This window comes from Nannospalax galili, unplaced genomic scaffold (genome assembly GCF_000622305.1).
Source record: "Nannospalax galili isolate Female #2095 unplaced genomic scaffold, S.galili_v1.0 scaffold104, whole genome shotgun sequence".
Taxonomy (NCBI): Eukaryota; Metazoa; Chordata; class Mammalia; order Rodentia; family Spalacidae; genus Nannospalax; species Nannospalax galili.
In genome coordinates, this window is record NW_008353596.1 from 3,442,172 (window position 1) to 3,465,115 (window position 22,944).

The following is a 22,944-nucleotide window of genomic DNA, read 5'->3' on the forward strand; positions in this document are numbered from 1 at the left end:
GAAGGCTGTCTATCTGACGAGTTTGTATTCATGCTCAGATGCCAAGGAACTCAGAAAGTAAGTGACTGCGACCAGAAATAGTCATATATAGAGATTAGAAATGCATGTGAAAACATCTCAGTGTCAATTGCCTTAAAATGAATTTTTCTGTATGAAACTGTGTAATTTAACAACGAAGTGGATATCTTTTTTAAACGTTGGAACTTCATTTAATTTTATGTCTTATAGAGTTTACAATGAGTTAAAGATTATACAAGCGTAATAATTCATCTGTAAACCTAAAAATGTACAGCCAATTTTGAAAGAGATGTACCCTAGCTCAGAAAAATGTTATTGAATAGGTTTAAAAAAAGAAGCCTAGGGCTTGGGATGGAGGAGATGGATGCTGGTGCTCCTCCAACTGCACTTCAGGTTGTCTACTCTACCGACTTCCTTGGCTTCTTCATGTTTGGCCTTTGGACAAAGCCTCTTTTTCTTCTCACTAATACTATTCAACCAGAGCGTCATCTTCTTAGGACTGAACATCCCTGAGAGTCAGTGCTAGTGAGTTATCCAACAGGTAACATGCTATTATGTATTACCCTAGAGCCCACACTGTATACAAGAAATATGCTTTGTCAGTATGCATGCTACTTAATATATAGTATATATCATATAAGCATATAATACTATATACTGTACATTGTGTATTATATGTACCCTGTCTGGCACTATTTGCTATAAATATGTTGAATTCTCAAGATCACAAATCTGAAGTTTTGACCAATGTGCAGATTTTAAGCACCAGACAGGCTCATGGGAAAGGAAACAGCAAACAGGAGGCTTTGGGGCATCTTTAAGTCACTTTGGCTTTCTTAGAGAGCTGACACTTCTGTAAGATTTCATTCCTCTGGAGGGGAACGGCCTCTGTCTGGCAGATGGCCTATTCCAGCTGTGAAAGGCAAGCAGGTCCATGGGCACAGAGGCAGGCAGGTAAGTAGATTCTATGGTGCTGGAGGCAGGTGGATAGCCTTTTCTTATTGCTTCTGTTTTTATCAGTGGAGAGAAAAGGTAGGGCAGATGTGGGAAGGCAGATAGAAGTATAGATAGAGACAGATCCCCCACATGAGATGGGGAGGACCTGACTGGGAGACCAGTATTGGATTGTTGGACAGAATCTGTGGATCTTTGGGGTTGTTATGGCTTGCCCGCTGTGAGTTGATGAGACACGGTGTGTTCCCCAGCCAAGTTCAGCTTCTCGGAGCAGGTGTGGTGAGGGAAAGATGGGCTTAATCAGGACTGGGATTTTGCTAGGTGGGAACGAAGAAGGAAATACAAGTGTTATGGTCAAGGTTGTTTGAAAGTGATGGACATTGACAATCTGGCCAGGAGGGAGGTTCTTGGTGGCCAGATCATTGATCAGAAGTGTTGATAGACTATGAGAGAGAGAGAGAGAGAGAGAGAGAGAGAGAGAGAGAGAGATATTAGTGCCTCTGCTCAACACACATAGACCTGCACTTACATAAAGCCAATCCAGCTCACAGAGGATGAAGCCACTGCTGAGAATCGGGTTCATTTGTACTGGAATGTTTCTGCTCCATCACTTGGCATGTCCTGTAACCAGAGGTCTCTCAGCACAAGCTGGCTAGTGGGAACGGATCTGCTGAGGACTTAATGCCGCAGCCCATTCTGTGTGATGTGTATTTGTGTTTACAGAAAACTCAATACTTAATTACATGCTTGGCTCACTCACCACTCATTTCTAAAAGGGGCATTCCAGAGCCATGGTTAGCTTTGCTCATATCTCATAGAAGCCATAGTTTGACTGTGGGCTCTCAGAGCTAATCCTGTGTGGAGACAGACAGCAGTCACCTGGGAAGGCTGGAGGATCCAGAAGGCCCAATGTGCTGAGAATTGGTCCTCTAACCATTCCTTTCCTTCTTCCTAAGGGGACCCCAACTTTCCCAGCATGCAGTTTGGGTGACTCCTTCCTCCCTCCCCAGTTCCAGAAGTAGACTGGCCAGAGGCAATTAGCCTAATTCTTATTATAGTAAACCAGTTCAGGAGTGGAAAGCAGCTGTGAATGGGGTCAACAGGAAGCAGTCAGGAAGTTTTTAAAGAGAAACTCTCTCTCCCTAAAGATGTAAGGGAGAGGAGCCCTGTTAGTTTTCTTGTTATGAGAGAAGCCACTTAGGATGGCACTGACATGGGGAAGATCCACATAGCTAGAAGCAGCCATTGTTGAGGCACTGGCTGCTGGATTAGACCTTACCCGAAGCCCATCTGACTCAAAAGCTTCAGCTTCCTTTAAGGGGGTAAGCCTAAGTTGGTTTTCTGTTACTTGGAGCTAAAGCAATGGCACTAATACACTGAACCCCATCCAACTGCCATTCTTCACTGGCATCTCTGATGCTGGAAACATTGTCTAAGAAAAATCATGGCCATGAATAAATTACGATGCTTAGAGACCTTGAGCAACACTTGAAAGCATCCCTCCAGGGTTCCTCCCAGAAGTAAGCTCTGGCTGCCTGTCTCTGCATAACTGAGTATGCATTTTGGGATAGCCTTGACTCTGTTTTATATCACATTGTATTTAAAAAGGGACTAGCCTGGGAAGTCAAGATCATGAAGATGGCCAGAGCATTGGGTTGAGCACCATGGGGCTGCTGGTGGCCTTGGAAGGAACAGGAAAGAGGTGAGGAAAGAGGTGAGACTGGGATTCTGAGGAGAGTGAGTTTAGGAGAATGAGAGGCTAGTGGTGATCATGAGGTGTGTAGTCAGTGTTTTAGGGAATCTTTGAAGGAGAACAAAGATACACGGAGTTAACAGGAAAGAATTGTGGGTCAAAGAAGTTAAAAAGTCATTTATTTTTAAGATAGAAAAAAGAACAGAATGTTTGTAAGATGATGGAGAAGACCTAGCAGAGAGTGGGATGCTAGCAGGAGACAAGGCTTCATAGCCAGAGCCACGCATCTGAGAGGTGGTGGGATGCACCCTGGAGGGGAACGGCCTCTGTTTGGCAGATGGCCTATTCCAGCTGTGAAAGGCAAGCAGGTCCATGGGCACAGAGGCAGGCAGGTAAGTAGATTCTATGGTGCTGGAGGCAGGTGGATAGCCTTTTCTTATTGCTTCTGTTTTTATCAGTGGAGAGAAAAGGTAGGGCAGATGTGGGAAGGCAGATAGAAGTATAGATAGAGACAGATCCCCCACATGAGATGGGGAGGACCTGACTGGGAGACCAGTATTGGATTGTTGGACAGAATCTGTGGATCTTTGGGGTTGTTATGGCTTGCCCGATGTGCGTTGATGAGACATAGTGTGTTCCCCAGCCAAGTTCAGCTTCTCGGAGCAGGTGTGGTGAGGGAAAGATGGGCTTAATCAGGACTGGGATTTTGCTAGGTGGGAATGAAGAAGGAAATACAAGTGTTATGGTCAAGGTTGTTTGAAAGTGATGGACATTGACAATCTGGCCAGGAGGGAGGTTCTTGGTGGCCAGATCATTGATCAGAAGTGTTGATAGACTATGATTGTTAGAGTTGGGCTACTAAGGGGCCTATACTCAGCAGTGGTTGGGGTTTAAAAATGGGATTATGGAACCTGAAATGTGGCTGATCAGTGCGGGCTGCCGGAGCAGATCACTCGTGGGAGGCTTAAACAACAGAACTTCAAGTCGAGATCATGGTGTCGGCAGGGCAGGTTTCATTCTGAGGTCTCCCCTTTCTCTACTCTTTGATTTATAAGTGAGCACCATCTTGCTATGTGATCATGTGATATACTACACAGGTATTCAATCTATAACATGCAGTTATTGCCAATGACAAGGTATATCAGGTGGAGACCAAGGTGGTGGAGGGTGAAGAGGCAGAGGAGGGAGAAGGAAAGGGTTATTGGGAGAGGTGTGTCCACGGAATTGGAACCACAGAACACTAGAACACGGTGGGTTGGGGAAGGAGAGACAGTGAGGCAGGTGCCAAAAATTTTCAAGCATGTGGGTTGGAGGAGGAATCTGCCATCCCCTAAGGGAGGGAGGGTGTGCAGCTAGGTGGCTGGACTCTTCTGCCAACTCCAAGATTTGAATCTTTTAAAAGAATTAATCTTTTAAATTGACCAAATTGTGTATATTCATTGGCCTGACATGGTGTGTACATTGTGGGAATGGCAGATTTGAGCTAATTAACATATGCATTACCTCACATGCTTATTTTTTGGGATGAGAACACTTAAACTCTTCCCTCTTAGTGATTTTCAAAAATATAATACCTTGTGATTAACTTTAATCACATGTGGTACCATAGGCCTCTTGAACTTATCACTCAAAGCTGAAACTTTGTACCCTTTGACCAACATCTCACCCTTCCACCCCCAGCCTCCGGTAACCACCGTTCTCTCCCTGGCTCCTCTGATTGACTGTTTCAGATTCCACATGTATGTGAGGTCATGCTGCATTGGTCTTTCCATGCCTGCCTTGTTTCAGTCAGTGTGATGAGCTCCAAGCTTATTCCTATTGCTGAAATGACAGGGCTTCCTTCTCTCTTTAAGGCTTAGTACTTAGCACTTCATTGTGTGTGACCACATTTGCTTTGCCTGTTTGTCAGCCCATGGATGCATAGATGGTCCTTCTGTCTTGGCTGTTGTGGCTCATGCTGTAGGGAACATGGGGTGCAGGTGTCCCTTTAACATATCTGGAGTTTTGATTTTGTCTGGGAAGTGTTTAGTCAATAATTTCGCCTTTCTGTCTTTATGTTCTCCCTTTAGAAAGGGGATTGGAATCATACCTAATGACTCATGGTATAAACACGATGCTGGCACATCGTGAGGCCAGGTTAGGGGAGGGAGGTACAAGAGTCTGGTCTGTGGCATCAAAGCTCAAGAGCCTTTTTAAGGGAGCTGAGGTGATAAGAAGTTGAAGGTTCTGGGACTGAAGAGATGGCTCAGCAGTTAAGAGCACTGACCCGGGTTTGAATCTTAGCACACACAAGATGGCTAACAACCAGGATGAACTGGCTTCCCAAGCTTGGTAGCACTCACTCGCCTAGGATCATCGCAACTAAGCTTGTTGGTTGTCACTCTCAGCAGGTAGGGAGAGTCAGCCATACCTCCCAACCTTTAGCCCCTCCCTCTCGTGCGACTAGGGCCAACTGGTTGGTTAGGGGGTATGGTGTCTGTCCATGGTCTGCCTGTCAGAGGACAGTCCTATGCAACAGCTTGGTGGTACCACACACTGGACTCGGCATATGTCGATGGTCTTACCCCATTCCTATGCTGACTTCCCCCTCCCGGCACACAGTGCTACTGGGCCCATTTTAAAGATGAGAAAACGGAAGCTTGTAAAGATGTAGCTGGTTCATCCTGAAGTCCTTCACCTAATCAGTGACCTGGAATGAGGTTTGGGACTCAGTGGTTAACTGACACTTCAATCAATTAACCATTTCTACAGTGTATGAAAGATGAGGAATGTCATCATTCTCACACTGGATGAGGAGCAGGCAGGCCCAAAGCAGCCCACGGAGTGTAAATCAAGACTTTCTGGGAACTAGCCACAGCCATTCATTCAGAAGCCGTGTCTGCCAGAGTGACACAGTAGTTGCCACTGTGACTGGGGCTGGCAATGCTGCAAATGCCACACGGGGGCTGAGCCCTGTGCTGGATGGTTTGATGACTCTGGTCTTTTTTCTTTTGGTCACCTCTTCCCTACCCCCACTATATAAAATATGAATGTAAAGAAGGATTCTTCACACTGTAGCACTGCATTTTCACAGGTATTTTATCAGTGTCAAGTTAAGGAAGAAAAAGCTGACGATGGATGAGGATCAGAGTGACACCAAGCCCTCATGAAGCACTCTGCCCCAGGTACTACTGGAAATGTAGGGATTTCCCCCGACTGGAGTTAGGTTGAGCTCCAGTCATTGCAGACACATTCCATGCCATGCTTTTGAGAAAGGCCCTGTCGCTAAACAGAATCATGTGCAGGCATTCCACACGTAAGCCTGCTTTCTTGAAAGCTTGAGTGTGCTTTCTTCTAGGCACCGGCTCCACAGGCAATGACACAGCAGACACACAGGCACCAGGTCTAGGAAAAGTGCTTTTGGCTCAGTCCCTGGTAAGGAATAAGAAGGTGCTCTGTATGCTCCTGACATGCTTCATGGGAGCAAACCCAACTGAGTGGCCAGCAACAGATGGACATCCTGCCTGAGAATGCCGTGAGGAGGTGTAACTTCACCCCCTGGCCATCAGAGGGCAGCATCCTGTGCCAACAGAGGAAGACGCCTGAGGGGCCTCTCTGTCCCTGGGAGGTTTGCTCTTCTTCCCTTTTAAAAAATCCTGCCAGTGGCCTTGTGTGTGGCAACTTTATGAAATCTAAAGTGTCAGAGTTATATATGGCACAGCCATCCAATGCCCTGGAGCTTGCCTCCAGTCTGCTCCAGTATGAGGTTAAGGGGGACTTTAAGTTGAGCATAAACCACCAGCCCTTGGACATGTTTATGAGTGTAGCTCATGAGAAGCACAGAGCTTTGTTCCCCTTCTGCAGCATCGTCTCTCCTGAGAATGCTCCTTCCCCACCAGTAGAGAGGGCACAGCGCTCAGATTTAGCAGTTGTGTAGATACCTGAATGGCAACTTGGTTGATCCTCAGAATCACCCTGAGAAGGATGTTGTTGCTTTTATGGTGAAAGAATGTGTATTTAGGGCTAGCCAGCTGGATTGGCTTAGATGGTCCCGGTTTGTGTTACCTATAACCAAAGCACCATCTCCAGGAGCCAGAGGAACAGGTGCCCTCTCCTCTCTTTTGGGCCAGGCAGGCTTGTGCCATGGAGCTTCTCCACGGCCTGTTTGATCAGGGGCTTGTTGGCCTTTGTGTCATGGTGAGTGCTGTGTGCTGTGTCTGTCTTCTGTCTCATCATGGCTGACTCAGTGGTTGGGGACATGAGGAAGGCTTAGTGGTCAAGCTAGGCCTCCTAGGGGTGCCTTTCCTGGGGTATCTGGCCTGCCTACAGAGTCACAGGCCACTGGAAGTCTTGTGACATGCAGATCTCTTTGGGGTTGTGGCTTCCTTTCAGCCTGCCTGTGTTTTCAAAACCTTCACTTTCACATCAGCTTTGAGAAGGGCTGGCACTTCCTTCTCTTTCCATACCCTCTTCCTGAAAAGGGCACGTTTACAGACCCATTTCACAAATGTATAAACTGAGGCCACAAACTTGCTGGGGATCATGTGCCTATTAAGTGGTCGGACTGGGATTTGAACTCAGGCAACCGAGATTCAGAGCTCATGCTTTTTTAGCTGGCAGACCCTGTCCTGCCGCATAAACAATGACATGGTTTTTAAAACATCTTAACTCATTTTTTCATTGTATGTACAAGACAGGAAAATTGGAAAATCAAAAAAGAAAAGAATTGTCCACAATCCTAACCACACCACCACAATCACACCAGCACCCAGTCTGTTTTCATTGTACCAGCCTTTACCAGTCTTTTCATAGCTCAATGCAATTTGTATCCTACTTTTCCACTTAACACACAATGTCCTAATGTCATTACATAATGTTCACAACCACTACTTAAAGACTTCAAGTGTGTTATGTGGTGACATAATGCAAGTTCTAGGGAAACATTTAGACAAGAATTTCCCAAGAAGGAGAGGATCAGTGTGAGCCATCATGGCAATGCTGCAAATACAGGGTGCTGTGGGACTCTGGATTCAAATGACAGCCAAGGCCACTGCCTGACCCGCATGTCTATGGCATTGAGCTAGGAGGTGGCAGTTGGAAATCTACAGCCACATCTGGGGACTAAAAATAGCGCTGCAAAGAGTCAGTGTCAGGCAAAATCTTAGTGGGGGAGAAGCAGAGGCTGAGCCCCAGTCAGTACTGTGTAGTCCCGAACTAGAGGCTTAGTACATGTCAGTCCTGGGTAGACCTGAGCCAGAGACTTAGTCCAAATCAGTGCTGTGTAGTCCTGAGCTAGAGGCTTAGTACAGGTCAGTACTGGGTAGTCCTTAGTCAGAAGCTTAGCATATTTCGGTACTGTGCAGTCAGTCCCAAGCTAGAGGCTTAGTACGTGTCAGTACTGTATAGTCCTTTACTAGAGGCTTATCCAGTACTGTGCAGTCCTTTGCTAGGGGTGTTGCAGATGGAAGGCTGGAGCTCCTCTTGCAGCTCCATTTGCCATATGACCTGAGACATATCAATTCAGTTATCTGGATGTGACTTTCCTTACAATCACGTGGGAATAATAAGAATTCTCTTGAAGGGTCTTAGAAAACCCAAAATGGATGGTTGTCAGTTTGGGATGCTTTGGGTTACAAGTCTCAGCAAACTGGATTTACAGTGGGCCAAGCAATGAAGACTTTCAATTAGCTCACGTCACAAGAATTTGAGGTAAGTGGTCTAATGCTAGTGACAAACCTTAACAGTGCCATCAAGGACACCCGGTGTTTTCTTTTGGCATCTCTCATCTTTACTGCATTGACTGTATTTCTTGCTTTTAAGTACAATTATTTCAATGACTGGCTCTGTGTTGGTGTGTTACTGATCAGTTCGAGGGGTTTGTGAGGTGGCTCAGGTGGTTAAGTATCCACTATACAAACATGAGAATGTGAATTCAGATCCCAATCTGTAAAAAAAAAAAAAAAGAAAAGAAAAAATGGGCTGGAGAGATGGCTCAGCGGTAAGAGCACCAACCACTCTTGCAGAGGACCCGGGTTTGATTCCCAGCACCCACATGGTGGCTATGAACCATCCTTAACTCCAATTCCAGGGGAATCCGAAGCTGTCTTCTGACCTCCGTGGCATTGCACAACAGGGGTGCACTCACATACATGCAGGCAATACACTCGTCCACATAAAATAAAAATAATAGATTAAAAAAAGTGTGTGCAACATCCGTAACCCCAGCCCTGGGTAGATAAGAGACACATGGATCCCTGAAGCTCACTGGCCATCCAGCCTTGCCAAATGGATTTGCTTCAAGTTCAGGGAGAGACACTGTCTCAAAAAGGAAAGATGGAAGCAACTGATGAAATTGTTGCCCTCTGGCCTCATATGCATATGCACAGGTGTATTCATACCAGCATGCATACATGTACACACCAACAATACATCACACACACACACACACACACACACACACAGTTTAAGGGAGAAACTGTTCTGCCTGATTAGTGGGGAAAGTCACTGTTTCCCCCAAGGCTTCTCGAAGGCTGAGGAAGGTCCTCTGTGAAGGTGTTGAGGGTATGCTCTTGCATCTGGTCAGAACTGCTTCTAACACTCCACCCTGTCTTTGTCACTCTCTGGGAGCATGCGAGATGGCGTCTGCTGCAGTTTCCAGAGCTGTCAATTTCAGACCTGTTGGGGTGGGCCTTCTTTGCAGAAAATGGACTCCTCATTGAATTTGCAGACAGAAGATATGTACTTTTAGACTAACTGTCAAAATTGATATTTAGTTGTACGATTATTTGAGCAATGCTGGTTTTTTTTTACCCCAACCTGTTAAGTCCTTTGAAGTCAGAAACTGTGGTTTTTGCTATCATATCCCAGAACCTGGTATGCAGTGAGGGTTCCAATGAATTTGGTGAATCAGGATTGTCACAGTGTGAGCATGCTGAGGTTACCACAGAACCCATGCTTCCCCATGGCTCATTCTCCCATGCCCCACCCCCTTGGTCAGTGAAGAAATTTCCTTACTGTGGTCTCAGACTCTATAGTAGACACTGCCGGTGCTTTCTGGATGTCTTCCTAGGTCACCTGAGTTTCTCTGCAGCTGCGGTGGACAGGTTCCAATACTGGACTGGATTCCCTCCTCCAGGTACCTGAGGGCTTCTCTAGGAATGTCAGCAGCCCCAGGGGATACCTATTCCAGGTAGGTATTTTTGCATAGAAAATAATTACAGACATTTATCTTCTTGTTCATAGGGCTAGGGTTGACTAGGTCTTGGTTGGGCTTGGCAGTGCTTGACTTCAAGTCTCTTTGAATCAGATGCTATTGAAGTGTGCTTTCATTATAGCACATCATGAGAGTGTAAAGGGGTCAGTCAAACCCTTCTGTCCTTGAAGAGTGTCTGCTCATGTTGTGTGTGTTGATATTCCTTTGACCAAACTCAGTGCCAGTGCAACTGGGGTGGGCATTCCTTAGACTCTGCTCTACAAGCCCACATGGAAGAAAAGAGAACAAGCACAGCCCAACTTCACCCAGGTTTCCTGACGCCCAGCTCCCTGAACACAATTAGCGTCATGATCCATCTAGCCATTTCTATCTCCGATAGTGACAAGAAAGCTATCTTTTCAAAAACTTGAGTTCAAGATCAAAGTTGAGCTCTTGTCCTAATTCATTTTTTATTTCTACAAGAAAATACCTGAGCCTGAGTACTTCCTCAAGAAAAGAAGATTTACCTCACTGTTCTGGAGGTTCAAGGACATGTCTTTGGCATCTGCTCAGAGCTGATGAAGGCCCATGGCACATCCATCACAGTGGCAGGGTCATGTGCAAGAGTGGTCAGTGAGGTGCAGAAGAAGGATTCAGGGTTGATGCCAGGATTCCTATAAAAACATGTTCCTCATCACTTTTATAGTAATTTTCAGTTAGCACACAAAATACTGGGCTTCACTATGATGTTTGTATCAAACATATGTATATCATCTACATGTATATCATTTCCGTCTTCACATTCAACCTCCACAACCTCCCCTGCTCTTCTCACTGGTCCTACTAGATTCCACATGCAAAAGAAAACATGCATTAGCCCATCACCCTGTCTTATCCCTTCCCATGCTTCCCTTTAAACTCCTTCCCCTTCCTTCATAGCCCTCTTTCCCCTTTCATGTTATACATACACATATACATATATATGTATACATACACACATATGTGTACACACACACACACACACACACATATATATATATATATATATATTCCATCTAGAGTCTTAATTATCTGGCTTTCTGATTCTGGATTACTTTGCTTAGCATCATAATCTATAGTTCCACCCAGTTTTCTGCAAATGGTATACTTTTATTTTCCTTTTGGCCTGAATAAAAGTCCATTGTATACGTATCACAGTTTCTTTACCCATTTGCCTGTTGATGGACTTCAGGCTGCTTCATATCTTGGCAGTTGTGAATAGTTCAGCAACAGACGAGGATGTGCAAGTTCCTCTGTGGTATTCTAGCTTACATGTCTACCCTCCATGCCCTCTCTATTATCTATCTATCTATCTATCTATCTATCTATCTATCTATCTATCTATCATTTATCTGTCTGACTATCTAATCTAATCTCCAGGTGTACTGAGTCAGGTGTATATACATGGGAATATAGCTTGATCAGGTGGTAGCTCTTTGTTTATTTTCTGGAGGCGCCTCCACACCAACTTTCACCGCATGTTCCCAGCAGTGGTATACCAGCTCTCCTCTTTCCTTGGCACTGGCATTAATAACCACCCATTTGTGGGGAGTAAACTGCTGCTAGGAGACCTGTGTTAATGCTTTCAAGTGAAGAACTTCTAATGACCTTCCACTAGACTCTTCCTCATAACAGTCCCACCACCCCAACATTGCCATCCTAGGGATCACACTTTTAGTATAGGAACCTTTGGGAATGAACCATATCCTAACCGTGGATGCGTGACCTTGAACGTCCCCCACATCTCTGTCATACATAGACCTTGAGACTGAAATAGGGTTGAGCTTTGTGCCTGTACCACCTCAGGAAGGCCCCACTCCCTGTGTAAAGGGATGGGGTCCCCTCTTACCTGTTTAGACTCCCCTGCCAGAGTATGGCTTGGGCTGAGTTCAGGGCTGAGAGAGGTCAGGCCAAGGGCTTCAGAGTTTGGGGGGCATGGTAAGCTGAGAAAACTAAACCAGTATCCAGATGGCAATGTGGACAAACCTCCATGTTAGGCAGGAAGAGATGGAATCAGGGCAGCCTGGCAGAGGAGTAGGTACCAGGTTAGAAGAAGATATGAGGCTGAGGTTCTAGAGAGTGCCTAAGTAACATAAATCACAGCCTGAGAAGATCTGGGACAGGACCCTTTCTTCACTGGTTTAAGCCCAAGAAAGAAAAGGTAGCTGGGCAGTCATCCCCACCCCATTCCTTCTTTTGCAGAATTCTTTGAAAAGTTCATTGGCAACTGGAGAAACCCTTGCAATGAAAGACTATACTGGTCCCAGAAGATGGTTCAGTGGGTAAAAGCACTTGCTGCCAAGCCTGACAACCTGAGTTTAATCCCCAGAATTTATGTAAAGGTGGAAGGAGAGAACCAACTCCACAAACTTGTTCTGTGCACACACACACACACACACACACACACACACACACACATACACACACACACACACACGTAAAATGTATAAAGAAAGTGAGGTGGTTTTCTTCTTCAGTTCCTGGAGATACCATGCGTTTTCCAAGATGTGTGGTTGCTATGGAAACATCCTATCAGCTCTGATCTTTTTCCCTTACAATTAACTTCAGTGTTGCAGAGGTTAGTTTGGTACATGTGATCACATAGGCAGAAAGGATCAGTTGAAATGTAGAAAAGGACACATGGTTATGGCTATATCTGTGGTAAGAGCTGTTTTGTTGTTTTATTATATATTGAAAGTCTGTTGGTGGGCAGTTGGAAGAGCGGGTGGAAGGAAGGAGGGCAGCCAGGGCTGTAGGACAGCAAAGAGCAGATTTCTCTAGTGGAGAACATGGGGCCAATGTGTCTGCAGATGGCAAGGATTGTGCTTTGAGACCTCATGTGAGGAAAGAGAAGTAAAAAGTTTGTGCTGCCTTGAAAAATTTCAGGTTACTCTTGGCATCAGATGGGAGAAAATTTGTTCATTTTTATTATTATTATTATTGTTATTAATTATTACCAAGATCTACAAGAAATTTATTGGGGACTCTGCAATGCATTATCTATTCAAAATAATGCATTATTTCTTCAAAACAACCCAATACAATAGGTGCTGTTATTCCCATTTTATGGATAGGGAAACTGAGGAGGAAGTTGGTGAAACACTGCCAAAGGTGATAATCAGTAAGTACTAAAAGCAAGAATTCACAGTAGGCCTCACTGACACTGAGGGGGTTTGTTCAGTACCCTGCATGATGTGGCCAGGCTGAACAAGTGTTTCTGAAAGCCAGTGTTCTGATGTCCAGAAGGGAGTGACCATCCTGTAGGCTAGCACCCCCAAATGCTGAGCACTGGGGATGGCAGGCCATGATCCTGCCTGTGAGCAAGCAGGGGATGAGGCTGGTGTCTCCATCAGTGAAGAGGAAGGGCCACAGAGTAGACACAAAACCCTATCTACACCCTGCTTCCTCTTCTCTCATGGGATAATGGCAATGTTATGCCAGATTGATCCTCAGCCTGGTGGGGCTCTGGTTGGTCAACAGCTAGCCAGTCAGGGAAGGTCCATTTCCCCTTGGGTCTATGGTTGACTCAAAGATAGGAAGATCAAAGACAGTTCAGGCCAATGAGATGCAAGGAGAGATTTGGTAGAGATTTCTGAGAAAATCAGCATGTTCCTTGATGAGGGGAGATCAAGGATCGTCCTGCCCATCTGTGAACAGAAAGCAGGTAGTCTTGCTGAGTGCTAGAAACCATTCTCATTTTACATCAGAGAAAATGATGCTTAAGGAGGCAACAGAGATGTGTCTCGGGTGTCTTCCAGGACCCACTGACACCTGGAGGTTCTGTGAATGTAACTGGCCCAGATCGGTGGTTATAGAGTTTGAGCATCCAGGCTGAGCCTCTTGTACTTTCCCTGTGACTGCCTGTTTGCTCCCTGGCTCTGGGCTATGCATCCTTCTTCCCCTGTTGGATGTTGCCAGGAGAGTGCCACTTTATGACACCAGCTGTGTTTATTTGAGAACTTAGATTTTCATTATGGGAGTAAAAAGGGCCAGAGGTGATTACCACAGCTAATAGTTACAGAGTGCTAACCATGTACTAAACCCCGTTCTGAGGGCTGGGTGGTCTGTCATTTACTCCTCACCAACAGCTGCCTCTGGAAGTTCTGCATCACAAATAATGAGATTTACACACAGTGGTTAAGAAACTAAGTTTACACAGCCAGAAGGCAGTTAAGATTCAAGTCAGACTGGCTGATTCCTGTACATGATTTTAACTATTCACTCTTCCACCAGAATCCATGCCTGGGGTGAGATGGTCAGATCAACAGTGGGCTGGGATGAGAGTAGAGAGCAGGTGCTTGAGGGAAGCAGATGCTTGAGGGCAGTAGGCATGGGAAGCTTCTTCTTATCATAGGACTGGAGTGAGATATGGGAAGAGCCTCAAAGGTCTCTCTACCCCAGGTCACAGGAGGAGCACAGGGTAGGGATAGGTAAGGTCAGGTCCAGAGACTGACAGGGAGCAGCCTGGGAGTTGGACCCATGCCCATAGGGCTTTGTTGGCATTCTAGGGCTGTCCTTGACTACTCTTTGCATGACCCTCCAACATGTAACCTAATGGTCACTTGTGAATCAATCTGTCTGAACAGCACTTAGCTGAACCTAAAGACTTCTAAATGTCAGGCAACCTGCCTATGTGGCCATCTTCTATCTCTCAAGGCCCAAAATACCTGTGAAGCCCCTGGAAAGGGAGTCTTTAAGTACAGAAGTGGGGGTGGCTGTGTACCCCAACCTAGCATTTGGGAGGGATCAGAAAGTGGTAAAGTTATACTCTCTTCTGAGGGTCAAAAGTCAAGTTCTATGTCTCTAATGTTACAGGTCATGGGAGATCAGGGAAAGGTATGCTAATGTGGATGAGGGCCAAGAAGAATTCTTGAAGAAACAAAGATATGACCTGGCTCTGGAAGGACAGAGTCGAATTTACTTTGAGGAAGAAGGAGGCAGGAAAGAGCACATAGCAGGCTGAGGAGAATGGATAGAGAGGGGAGGGGTTCAGCTGTGCAGGAGCATGGACCAGAAGGACCCTTCAGAAGCTAGGTGGATGTGGTGCCAAGATTCTGCACCTCTTATGTCTGGGTGAGTCAAGAAATGTGGGTATGGGTCAGTCAGACCTGGTGTGGTAGTGTTAACTGTCAACCTGACAGACTGAGAATCACTGAGACATGGTCCTCAGGGAATGCCTGTGGGGGATTATCTTGATTCCATGAACTGATGTGGGAAGATCCATTTCAGTTGTGGGCAGGATCCGGGCTGTGGAAGTGGAGAGTGAGCTGAACACTGGCATGCATGTCTTCATTGCTCCTTCATTTTGACTATGGTTGTAATGTGAACAGCGGCTTTAGGTTCCTGCCACTGTGACTTCCTCACCATGATGGATTATAACCTGGAAATGTGAACTGAACAAACCCTTTCTCCCTTAAGTGGTTTTTGTCAGAGTATTTTATCACAGCAGTAGGAAAAGAAACTAAGAGGGAAACTGGTACCAAGAAGTTGGGTGGTTGCTGCCATGAACCTGACCATATGGTTCTTGGCCTTTGGAACTGTCTTGTGGCTGGAATAAAGATGAGTTTGGTACTTCAGGATAGAAAGTTATTGCATAATGGAAGCAGAGCTTAATGGGCCATTCTGGTGGGAGCTTGGAAGACAGTAATGTTGAGAGGAGTGCAGACAGTACAGACGCTGCTCAGGAAGTTTCAGAGGGGAGCGAGGACTCTATTAGGAGCTGTGCTAGGGGCTGTTCACTTGACCAGGAATATGGATTTATTCTACCCACACCCTAAGAACTTGAGTGAAGTTGAATAGAATTATAGGACTGATTTGTTTGGCAAAGGAATTTTCAGGATAACATTCAGGCTGGTACTGAGACAGCATCTGTAATTGTTTAAAAGGGTCGGGATCACTGCAGAGAAGTCACCCTACTGTATTGGCACAATAGGAAAAATGTCCTGAGGGTAAAATTTTGTCTATTGGAGGCTCCATCTTGTGAAGATCCAGATTCATTTGAAGAAGAAAGCCTAAATGGAAGGGGTTCCCTGCTCTTCAAAAGGAGCTGTCTAGGAAAGTGTCTCCCCCGGGGTTTAGCACACAGACTGCTATAGCTGTAGACCAAGACGGGAACTACATCCTGAGCTGGTGGCAGGACTTGGTAGCAATTGCCCCTGTGCTACTGGTTTTGGAGGCATGGGATATTCAGGATTGAGGGGTCATGGAATCCTACCCTGTGGTTTCACAGAGCAGTTGAGACCAGGTGATATATGGCAGGGTTAGAATTCTTGCAAGGAAGTCCTGAGGGATCACTGTGAAAAGGTGTGAAGGTGAAGCCCATGTTGTAGTGGAGACCCCAGGATGTTGCAGATGCCAGAACCCTGGGATGTCTGCCAGGGAGAGCTGTGGGCACAGAATGGAGCCAGCCTAGGAGCAAATCTATATGTGCTGCAGGCGGCAGAGCTGGAGTGGCAGGACTATTTAAGCCACTTGGAGCCCAGGACATGACATTACAAGCCCAAGATGCCAGATATGGAGCTGTAGGATTTGGCGTTTGCCCTGCTGAGTTTTGATTTTGCTTTGCTGTGATTATTTCTTGCTATGCCCAGGTTCTTCCATTTTGGAATAGGAATATGTACTGTATGCTATTACATATGTAACATATGAAATATGTAACCTTCTTTTTATTTTATAAGTTCTTACAGTTAAGGGGTGTTGGACTTTTAAGGTTTTGAAAGTGTTAAAAGACTACAGTAAACTGTATTTTACATGGAGATAAACATGAGACTTTGGGGACAGATTATGGTCTAAAAGTGAGATACTACAGTGTCACGTTGACAAGGGGTAAATTTGTGATCCTGTTTATGGTCAACTTGACAGACTGAAACTCACCTGAGAGATGGGCCTCAGGGCATGTTTGTGGGGAGTTATCATGATTACATTAATTGATGTGGGAAGATCCATTGGAATTGTGGGCAGGATTTAGGCTGTGGAAGTAGAGAGTAAGCTGAGCATTAGCATGGATGCATTCAACTATTCATTGCTTCCTTCTTCTGACTATGGATGTAATATGGACAGCTGCTTTGAATTCCTGCCACTGTGACTTTCCCATGATGGACTGCAGCCTGAAACTGTGAGCTAAAAAACCCTCTCTCCCTTATGTGGTTTTGACTAAAGTATTTGTCCTGGTTTGTTTCTTCATTGCTGTGACAAAACACTCTGACAACTTCCAACTTGGGGAGGAAAGGGTTTATTCAGCTTACATCTTCCAGGTCACAGCTCATCAGGGAGCCCAAGGTAGGAACTCAGGGCAGGAACCTGAAGGCAGGAGCTAGAGCACAGGCCGTGGAGGAACTCTGCTTACTGGCTTGCTTCCCTGGCCCCTGCTCAGCCTGCTTTCTTATGCAACACAGGCCTACCTGCCCAGGGATGGCACCACCCACAGTGAGCTGGGCCCTCTCACACCACTCAACAATCAAGAAGATGCCCCATGGACAGGGCCACAGGCCAGTCCAATGAAGGCAGTTCTCTAGTTGAGGGTCCCTCAACCCAGGTGTGTCAAGTTGACACTAAAGCTATCCAGCACAGTATTTTATCACAGCAGCAGAAGCTATGACACTGAGCTTAAATCTCAGTTTTGAGATTTTGAGTAGTTTCCAATAAATCACATACTTTATCCCCACCCCAGTCTCAGTTTGTTCATCTCTGAAATGGAACCAATAACAACCACAATAAGGACTTTATGAGGTAAGCATAGAATGGGTAGCCTGGCATATATGCAGGACTGGCTTAATAAATGGCATTAGTTTCTGTTGTTTAACTGGGAATCTATTCCTTAGGTGATGGAAATATCCATCACACACAGTGTGATTTTCATACTTGACTTTGTAGAATGGCTCCAACTAGAATAGAACATATTCTAGCCTCATTGTACAAACAAAATGCAGAAAAACCCAGTGGATGTCCATCCAGAGGAAAACTATGCAGTGGGAACAAAGGAAGTGAGAGATACCAGGCCCTCATTTTATTTGCTTTAGGGTCATTCTTTATGGGAAGCTGTTTTCATCTTGATCAGTTTTTCCAGCAAGTACTGAAAACACATGCTGGCTTCCCGTATATACATGACACTTTTGATTTCTGTCATAACATCATAACATCAGGGTTCAGGAAGTTGTTTGGCTTGGAGTGGGGTAAGATTTGCCATCTGTTTTATACTCTCACAGGTCCCAGAACTTGAGAGAAGTTGATGGAGACCCATGCTATGGAACTTCTAGTCCCTGTGAGTGACAACCACCAGTCACCCTCAGCAGTTATGAGTAGGAACCTGAGGTGCTAGTGATTCTGAAAATGAGGCAGTCATGGGAAGTTGCTCAGATCAGAGGATGTCCCCTGTCAGAGCAGTGCTGGAAGCTCCTGTGTCATCACACTAGCATCTGGCTTAATGGTTACCTATGGGTCCTCCATCAAATGGCACTTATCTGAGCCTGCAGACTTTATCAGGCATGTTAGTCGGCTTTCAGTTACCATAGCAAAATACTTAAGATAGTATGCTTAAGAAGAGGAAATGTTTATGTTGGCTCACAGTTTTGAAGGTTTCAGTCCACAATCAATTGGCTGCATTGCTTGGACCAATGTTGGTACAGTGCATGACAGTGAGAGTATGTGGTAAAGGAAACCTGTTCAACTCATGGTTAAGAGAGAAAAATAAGGAAGAGGCCAGAGGGTACCATTCTCTTCAAGGTCATATCCTCAGTGACTGGAAGTCCTTACGCTATGCTCCACTGCTTAAAGTTCCACCACCTCCAGTACTGTCGTTATGGGTATCAGGTCTTCAACGCATCAGCATTTCAGATACAAACCACCCAGAGTCCCATTCAAGTCTCCTTGTGGACATACCATTCTTCCAGGCAAAATGGTTAGTGGCTGAGTTGCTTTAATAATGAGTTTCTTAATTGGAATAACAAATATTCAAACATGTCCAGCACTGACCAATAGCATTAAACAATGTCAGAATTAGGTCCTTTGGCTCAAGCCCTCTCATATTTCCCTTGACAGAGGTGTGAATACAAAGATTTTTTGTCCTCTAGTAGGCATCCCATGTCCATTTGTGTCTGAAGTAAACCAAGAAAGTCTCATACAGACACATTTCTATGGCTAGGACTTGAAATTGAAGATAGAGCTGAGTTCCAGTTTCTCTGCTCTACCCTGTCCATCTATTCCAGCCGTTTTTCACATCCAATGGACATCACCCACAGTATGCATGCTGGTTAGGTTGTATCATCTTGATACAACCTAGAGTCACCTGAGAAGAGGGGCTTTCAGTTGAGGAATTTCTCCATCAAACCGCCCTGTGGTCATGTCTGTGAGAGATGGTCTTGATTGATGATTGATATGAGAAGACCCGGCCCACTGTGTGCGGCACCATTCCCTAGGCAGGTGGATCTGGATTGTACAAGAAAGCTAGCTGAGCATGAGCCAGGGAGTAAGCCAGTAAGCAGCCTTCCTCCATGGTTTCTGTGTCTGTTCCTGCCCTGACTTCCCTAATGATGGACTGTGACCTGGAAGTGCAAGCCCAATAAACCCTGTCCTCCCACAAGCTGCCTTTAGTCAGAGTGTTTCATCACAGTAAGAGAAAGGAAGCAAGGACCCAGTGGCAGCATGTAGCAAGCATCTGATAGATGTGAATGCTGGTGTGGAGGAGGGGTCTTTCAGAAAGCATGTTCCTCGTGAGAGACTCAGGTTTGGGTTCCACCCCAGCTCAAAGCCAGCTGCCATGGTTTCATGTGTGTACCACTTTCATAGATATATGGTTTCTAAAACTATGAATATGAGTAGATATTACTGAATATATTCCTAAAATCCATTTTAATGAAAAACCAAAAGTTTAATTAATCTCATTTTAAAGGAAAACATTGGAGGCTTGATATGATAGTTATATGCGTGAATATGTATGTGTATATATTTAAATGCGTGTGTGGTATGAATGTAATGTGTGTGTGAATGCAATGTGTGTGTGTGTGTGTGTGTGTGTGTGTACACCACAGTCTGTGTGTGGAGATCACAGGACAATTTTTGGGAGCTGGTTCTCTCCTTTCACTGTGTAAGGTCTAGGAATTAAACTCATGTAGTCAAGGCTTGGCAGCAAGTTTTGAGAACTCTTGCTAGACCTTAGTTATATTTTTATTTGTAGAAAATCAATTCTGCAATTTCAATAAAATGAAAATAAACGGTGTCTATAGTTTTGCATTCCTCTTATGGTATATGCCTCACATTTGATAGATGCAGGGTTTTGTTTGTTTATTTGTTTAAGACAGGGTCTTCCTGTTGCCCCAGCTGGCCTTGAATTCCATACGTAGAGCAGACTAGCCTTTATCTTACAGAGAGCGCTGCCTCTGCCTCCCAATTAAAGGCATGTGCTACCATGCTCGGCTGGTAGATTCTGTTGTAATTGATCTTCTGAATTGTTTAGATGAGCCTAGTGTATGATACTGCTTTCTAAACACCACACAGCCAGCCAAAGCCCAAATTCCAGAATCCAGATCCAGAATTCACCTGAATTATCTGTAGTAAGCATATGCATATAAGCAACTGTGTGTCCTCCCATTATTGAAGTCCCACAGTGAGTTCTGGTGTGGAAGCACAATTCCAGGTGCTGTGGAAGATGTTGTGGACTATGATAAAGTGCCTCGTATCGAAGACTCACAACTGTAGTCTACCCAGCCATCACTGCACTGCGTTATGTGGTAAGAGACAGAGACAGGTATAAAAGGTGTGAGAGAAAGATGCTCAAGGCCTGAAACCCATGCCTCTGGACCAGTTTATCAGCAGTTAACACTACTCAGCAATCCCACAGTTCTCACAATCCCATCATCACACAGTATGTGGTTGAGGAAGACAGACGCACATTCAATTCCCAGGTATGCAGATCACTTGTTGGTGACAGGTATGTTCGGTTGCTTCTCAGAGTCACCTCTCTTATCTTCAAGATGAAGCTAGCACGAACTTCTTGTATCTAGGGATATGAAAAGAAAATGCAGCCAGGCATGGGTGGCATTGAACACCATGCCTGTTCCCTGATAGAGTCATGAGGTACCTTATGAAAGGAAGCATTGGTTTCACAATCAAGCATGCTTGGCCCCAAAGCTTCCTGCTGTGACTGTGAATAAATCCCAAGCCTTGTGTTTAACTTTGTCATCCATAATATAGGATCATAAGAGTGCCCTAATCAAAACGGGAAAATGATGTGTGAAAAGCAAATGTAATGTGGGCTGTGTGGAAGGTGTTAGTAGAGACCACCCATACCACGACTACTTATGTGAGCTATCAGAACTGTTAGCTTGGAATTTCAAGATGCTCTTAACTGGTAAATACTCACACCACCATACCATAATGGTTGGTATACATTACAAAATACAGGTCTGTATACTTGCCATGACCCTTCAGTACTGTCTGTTCTGCTAATCTCCCCAACAGTGCAGAGCCCTGGATGTGGACATCTTATGCTCCAGGCCCTTCTGGGTGATCGGAAGTCTTGCTTGTCCTTTGTCAAACATTCAGTTCCATAGTGTATGCAGGTGAGAGGTTGACGGTTAGTTAGAAAACACTGGATGACTCCCACTAACAAAAGTCAGCCTAAAAACATGGTGGGTGGGGCCATGATCCTTGGGCCCAGCAAGTGGAAGTAGGGCAAAGGCTGACTTTATTTCTTGGGGTAAACATGGCTCCGGCCTTAGCTGAACCGGGCAGTGGAAGTTCCCAACACTTCCAACAATGCCCCGTTGTGCATGGTGACTCACCAATGGACCCACACCCACAGAATAGCTCGTGTCTCTGCATTGAGTGAAATGCCTTGCTGTATGTTTGAGCTAACTTCTCTACCACTGATGTCATCTACCTTCCTTTCTAATGGCTCCTGGAAGCTTCCAGCACCAAGGAAAGATATGGCAAGGGCTCCGATTCTTTGTACTGGGCAGCTGGGCATGTTGGTAGTAGTGGTTGGGAGGAAATGAAAAGTGAAGACTTTGGTATTTGGAGAAAAACTATTTGCTTTTGATGGCAAAGGAAAGTCAGCTTGTGGGTGTCATGTGGTAGTGTCATAGACTTTCTTTGATTCATGGGGAAAAGAATAATTACATCCAGCACTTCTGACATGGAAGAATCAAGAGGCACCTGCAGATTGTCTGCACAGCACCAGTTTGACTTTAATGTTGTTATTGCAGTTAACTTGAGCATTTTTATAGGAACTGAGAATGGCAGGAACACAGGCTTGATTCTGAACTAGGAATTTCTTGACCTGTTGGTGACAAATCAGACCCCAGGTGCCCTGCCTTACTGCCTTTTCTTCCTGCCTGGCACAGCACCCTGGCTCTCTGAGCTTTGGGCACTGTGGAGGGTCTCATAGAGCAGGGTGGGCTCAGAGCCAGACTCCCTGGTGCATTTTAGACCTCGGCACAATTGGAAGTCCTGGAGCTCCATCTGGGGAAGAGAGAAATGGCTCAGCAGTTAAGAGCACTGGCTACTCTTGCAGAGGACCTGGGTCCAGTTCCCAGCACCCAACACAGTGGCTAATAACTCCAGTTACAGGAGAACCAATGCCTTCTGCTGTTCTCCATGGGTATTGCAGGCATATGGTGTCCCTACATACATGCAGGCAAAGCACTTTTTTTAAAAATTCCAAAGACAGGCACTTTTCAATACATTTTTTCCAGAAATAGTTTGAAGCAGGTCATATATATATATATATATATATTTTTTAATTTTTTCAGGGAGAAAATAGGAAAAGAAATCAAGGACAAAGGATGGCAGGCAAAACACTCTTACACATTAAAAAAAAATTACATTTGGAGACTTGAAAGCAAGATGGCAGATTAGAAGCCACATCGGAGGGAGTGTCTGATTACAGTTTGGGAAACAAAGGGAAAAGTAATTTTCTTTTTTTAATTTTTAATAACTACATGATTAGAAGAAGCATTTCATTACAGCTTTAACATATTCAGTAACACACTCCAGAGCAAGAGTACATCTCTTTCACAAGTGGCTGCAAGCTTCTAGGTTCACAGTTGAATTAATACAGTTATACAATATTGAA